Below are 6,067 nucleotides of genomic sequence, written 5' to 3'. Positions count from 1 at the left end.
TTTGTTTTCTTTTTGGAGACAGGGTCTCATGTAGCCCAGGCTAGTCCAAAACTCATCAGGTAACCAAACACGTCCTTGAACTTCTGATTCTCCTGCCTCCACCGCAGAGTACACCACCTTGCAGAGTGACACATGGAATCAGGCCAAGGCTTCTGCACATGCTAGCTAGATGAGCCACGTTCCAGCCTAGTCGGGGTTCTTATAACAGGAAATGTGACCACGAAGGGACACTGGGGTTGTTTGCCCAGAGCAAAGGCCAACTGCAAGCCAAAGGAGAAGCCCCGGGAAAAAACTGAATCTGCCAGCGACTGAACTTCTACCTTCCCAAGCCGTGAGAAAATTCATTTGTGTTGTCAACCGCCACCCAGTCTGTGACACATTTTTAGCCACAGTCCCAGCAAACTCATGTAGACTCACTCAGCCAAAGGCTGACTCCAGTAACTACTAAACATTTTATGGAAGGCTGGCCTGCCTTAAGCAAGCTGAATGGTCTGTGTAAATTCAGTAGTCTCTGACAGCCATCAGGACACAGTCTGCACATCTCTGCAGGCGTGCTCAGCCTCCCAGTGAAGGGGCCAGAGGGGCTTATCACACGCTGTGTATATGTCGTGCTGTGTGAACCCAAGTTATTCTTGGGCTGTCCCCAGTGGCTCAGCTGATCTACCTCACCTGCAAGATATATTTACTGAGCAGTCTTTTTTTTTTTTTTTTTTTGAGACGAAGTTTCTCTGTGTAGCTTTGGCACCTGCCCTGGTACTTGCTCTTAAAGCAGGCTGGCCCCAAACTCACAAAGATCCACCTGCCTCTGCCTCCCAAGTGCTGGAATTAAAGCTGTATGCCACCACTGTCCAGAAACAAGCGCAATCTTGGCCTAGGACAGCAGCTCCAAGCTCAGCATATTCCTCATAGGGCATTGCTCAACTAGCTGCTCCATTAGGACCTTTCTGTGCTTTCAATTTCACCATCCTGCTGCCTTAAGGTAGTCAACAACTTTCAGAGACCTAACCACCCTGGTCCAACACACACACTCATACACACACAAACACATACTCATAGACACAGACACACTTACACTCACACATACATACTCCAATACACATACAGACACACACATGCTCACACACAGACACACACACACATATGCTCACACATAAACACACATTCACACATACACTCGCACACACAAACACACACTCATACACGTGCCCACACACAGAGACACACACACAACCAGACACACACACACACTCACAGACACACACACACACACACACACACACACACACGAGTCCTCTATCTAATATCATTCTTTGCACCAATGTTAGGATAAAGTTGGAAGGGGGTCCTACATGAGAGACCATGGCAGATTCCATGGCAGGTGAGGATGACCGAGGCAGGGTACAAACACGCCAGGCAGACAGAGCTTAAGTGAGAAGTTTTATTAGAAAGGGGAGGGAGGGGGAAGGAAAGAGAAAAGAGGTAAAGAGACACAGAGACAGAGAGGGAGGACAGACGAGGGAGACAGGAGCAGAAAGAGAGGAGGAGGAGGAGAGAGAAAGAGCAGTAAGAACAAAAAGAACAGTAAGAGCAGAGCTTAAGAGAGCGGGATCTGTCTTTTAAAGGGGTCCTTTGCACCTGCGTGCGGACTAGTACTCACGGAACCCTGGACTGACCAGGGTACCGCCTGAGTGCATTCTGCCAGGTGACGGGGCAGGCAGCATAATGCCTGAATCCTTACACTATCTCATCCAGTTTGATTCCTCTTAGAATTTATGCCCTGACTCCACAAGTCTCATTACTCCAGCCTCCCAAACTGCAGAGTGTGCGCGGGCTGGGAGCCCCAGCTGTGCTTTCTCTGCCTCTGACACCTCCCCTGGCAATAAGCAGAACTCTGCTGGGGGTTTTCTAATGATGCCTGCCGCAATGGGCAACACTGCAGCTCATTAACCGTAGCACTCATGCTATGGGGCTAGTGGGAACAAACGCTTATTTAGTTCCAGAAAATGAGTCAGCCCCCTCCCCCTCCCCCTCCCCCACTAGAAATCAGAAGATGCCGTTATAGAAAGAGGAACTTATTTTGCAGGAGCCGCCACCCTGGAGATGAGGTGCTGATCTTCTGAGGCGGGAACACGGCGTGGCTCAATCTTAGCCTCTGTGCTGGAAGAATCACACCCCTGACTGAGTGGGAAAACAGATGCCGGAACCCCCCAACGGGGCAATTCTCCTTCACTTCCCTAGCCTGTTCTCATGGGGTCCAGCTAAGCTGAGCTAAATTGTGCCAATGAGAAAAGCGCCGGGGTCCATGTTAGGAAATCCTGCGGACTCGCCCTGGGTAGGCGCTGTTCCGAGTGCTTTACTCCATCCATCTAAGGGTGTCTAGTCCTCCTCACAGTGAGGCCTCAGCCGCCTCATCTTCCAAAACTGAGGCTCATGGAGGTTAACAGCATGCTCGAGAGCCCATAGCTAATGTGAAACTGTGAAAAGAACAAGAATTTGAACCCAGGCCAGCAGGCTCCTTGGCACACAGCAGTCTTAGCCGCACCGCTGATTTAGGGTGGTGGTTGACAATGTCTTTTATTTATTTTGTGGGGAGGGACGTATGAACGCCATAGAGAAGTTGTGGAGGTCAGAGGGCAAGCAAAGGGCAAGTCTGTTCTCTTCTCCTTCCACCATGTAGATCCCTGGGATAAAACTCAGGCCGTCAAGCTTGGCAGAAACCGTCTTAACCCAGTGAGCCCTCTAGAGGCGCCAAAGCCAAAGCCCAGCTTTTTTTTTTTTTTTTGAGACCGTGGTCTTATGTAGCCCCAAAAGAGGGGGGGGCAGGTGGTGGCACACACCTCTAATATTTAATGCCAGCACTTAGGAGGTGGAGGCAGGCAGACTTCTGAGTTCGAGGCAGCCTGATTACAGAGTGAGTTCCAGGTCAGTCAAGGCTACACAGAAACCCTGTCTTGGGGGGGGGGGGGTTGCAACAAAGGATAGCGAATTTGTAAAATGGCAAACTTCTTCAGTCGCCAGACTTGAAACAAAAGCCTGACAGCTTGAAACGAAAGTCTTCCAGGCTTTTTTCCTCCCACCGGCAGGCCCCCTGCTGATGGACTGGCTCTACGAGTTCGAAGCCTGATCAGGACATGTTACGATACAGTTGTGGGCCAATCAACCATCGTATCTTTCTTCAAAGTGACCAATTAAATTAGGGGAGAAAAAAACCTCAGGCCTCAAGAACGGACTGGATTTTCCAGCTTCCGGAATCCCCCCACACACACCTTGCTTTGCAGGGAGCCTTTTTCTCTGTACCTCTGTTGCATCTGTGTTTTCTGACTCCCGAAAAAAAAACACTTTCCTTCAAGTACCGAGTCTGTGGTTGTTTGCATGTTTGAGATTTCTCTACTGCCACCGCTGCCCTTGAGGTTTTTTCTGACCTTTAGTTCTTTAACTGGCAGTTAAAGTAAACCCCATCAAGACGCCCTAACCTGTACGGAGGCCAGAGGTCAAATTCGACTTTGGTGCCTCCCAGGTGCTTGGATCTTACAAACACCGTCGGTCGCACCTAGCATTTTAAGTGAGTTCTCATGCTTGGATAGCAAGCACTTTATAGATTGAGCCATCTTCCCAGACATAGGGTATTTTTTATGTAGAAATATTTAATACTGATTTAGTCTAGATAGGATTTCAAAGAAAACTTTGTATTGGTTTCAGATTCTGGAAGTTAATTTCTATCTTTATCTCTTATGGACGTTCTGTCTGTATAATACGTCTGTACACCATCAGCATGCCCGGTATCCTGGAAGGCCAGTAGAGGGCGCCAGGTCCCCTGGAACTGGAGTTACAGGATGGCTGCCTTCTAACATTTGATGACTACATCCTCAATAAACCATTAGAGTTCAGCTTAAAAGTGGAAAGTGAGCCGGGCGTTGGTGGCGCACGCCTTTAATCCCAGCACTCGGGAGGCAGAGGCAGGCGGATCTCTGTGAGTTCGAGGCCAGGCTGGACCGACAGCCTCCAAAACAGGGAAACCCTGTCTCGTAAAACCAAAAAAAAAAGTGGAAAGTGAAAAAAGGTGATTTATTCAACGTGGCACATAGCAAAAAGTAACAAATATATTGAGCAAACTCCTCAAGTCTGTCTCCAGGGTCCTGAGGTGAGTTCAAAGTTTAAACAAAGGGCCAAAAATATGTACATTAAGCGATCCATGAAGGTGTGGTACTGCCCATCACACGTGAATGAGAACTCCTAAGAAGAAGCTGCGTCTGCAGAGACTGACTGGCCAGTTAGTTTCAATACTGTGGAGAGGTTGGAATGGTGCAGGTCCAAGGGCTAACTGCCTCATCTTGGGCTAGCTCTAGCCCTCCAGAACGCCATTCCTTGCCTGCCTCAGCATCAGAGCTAATATCCTGAGATAGCATATAGAAAAGCTTCCCCGCCTCGCTGTCCCTCCCACTCTGATCAACCTGCCTTGATTCCTGACTTTGTTCTTTACACTATTCAAACTTCATTAAACTGCTTCCACGTTGAAACATGGAACTTGGGGTAGCCTAAATGTGTTTCCAACGACTCCAGAATAACCTACCTCTTGTTCCCTTTAAGAGGAAAGCTGTGGAGACAGGGGTTGATGGCACACGCCTTTAATCCCAGCACTTGGGAGGCGGAGGAAGGCAGATCTGGTCTACAGATCGAGTGCCAGGATAGGCTCCAAAGTTACACAGAGAAATCCTGTCTCGAAAAAGAAAAAAAAAAGGTAAAAGCTGTGGATTTTGCTACAGACATCACTGTCTGGGCTTCAGTCACATCCTGTAAGGCAGTTGGGATTCTGTGACATCTCCGGGAGACAAGGTGTTCCCCTCCCCCACTGGTGCCTGTTCCTGCTCTCAGTATGAGATTCCTGGGGAAATTTCCATTTCTTTGGAGTCCATTGTTTCAGCAGTTTGATAGAATGAGAGACACACAGGTGTCTCTTTAGAGTATCTTCATTTCTGCCAGGCCTGGTACACCAGGTTTTCTTAAGAGTAGCCAAGTTTCCGGGCCCTGGATGTGAGGTTTGGTTTTTGTTTCGGGGTGTGTGTGTTTCTTATTACGTCTGGATATTAAACATCACCTAGACACCAGGTTTGTAACACAGGGTGTTTAGTCACTGAAAGCCACAAACCAAGCCCCTGACTCTGGGTCATAGCTTCTGTACTCCAGGCCTTCTTTTTCAGCACTACATTCTGTCCTCACTTTACCTGAGAGAAAACTGAGCTGGGAATGCCACATGACCTGCTTCAGGCCAAGTTTCCTTTGTAGACTGAGTCTATGTTACTGATGTCTACCCATGGAGATTCAGTGACGCGTGTCAGCGGTGCCAGTCCTAGACTTCACAAGCCTCGCCGCCACCACCACCTCTGCCTCCTCGATCCTCCAGGGACCTCAAGGCTTTAAATCTTCCTCCAGAGTTCGTCGGAGATTCTCCTTGGGATATGTCTCCCATCTGCCCACCCCCAATCCCAGCTGGAACCTCCCTGACTACCGTCACAGCCGCTGCTGTCCACCCTAGAGACCTTCCCTAAGCACGGATTAAGTTGTTACCCAACAAGTTCCGGTCTCTGGAGTCTCACATGTTTTCCCTGCCTCCATCCACCTTGCTAAATCTTCCAGGTTCCTCACCGCCAATAGCTGGAACAGGCTTCCAGTTACCTGTTCTGTCAGTTTGGACTCTTTGCTCTCGCAAGCACAGTAAGAACAAGCCTGTTTGTGATACCCACCTAGCCTGGCCTATTTCAACGAGCTCTCCTCACACTTTTTCTCTTTCCCCCTCAGAGACTCCTTGGCTCTTTCCACAATACGACCATTTCACACTTCTGACTTCACCTTCCTTGGAGTGGTCCTCCGGGTTGTTAGCTGGTACAGGCACGCTAGATAGCATCCTGAAAATACTTTGGTCTGGAGGTCATTGAATTAGAATATTTTCTCGATTTACTTGTTACTGGGTAAGAAATTAAGGCGCAGAGAAGAAGTGCGCACCCTAAATCACACGGCACGTAGGAAACAGATTCGAAGCCACACACCGCAGCCTTCCGCACCTGCGGTC

This window comes from Mesocricetus auratus, unplaced genomic scaffold, assembly GCF_017639785.1.
Source record: "Mesocricetus auratus isolate SY011 unplaced genomic scaffold, BCM_Maur_2.0 Super-Scaffold_15014, whole genome shotgun sequence".
NCBI lineage: Eukaryota > Metazoa > Chordata > Mammalia > Rodentia > Cricetidae > Mesocricetus > Mesocricetus auratus.
Note: the sequence above shows the minus strand (reverse complement) of the source record.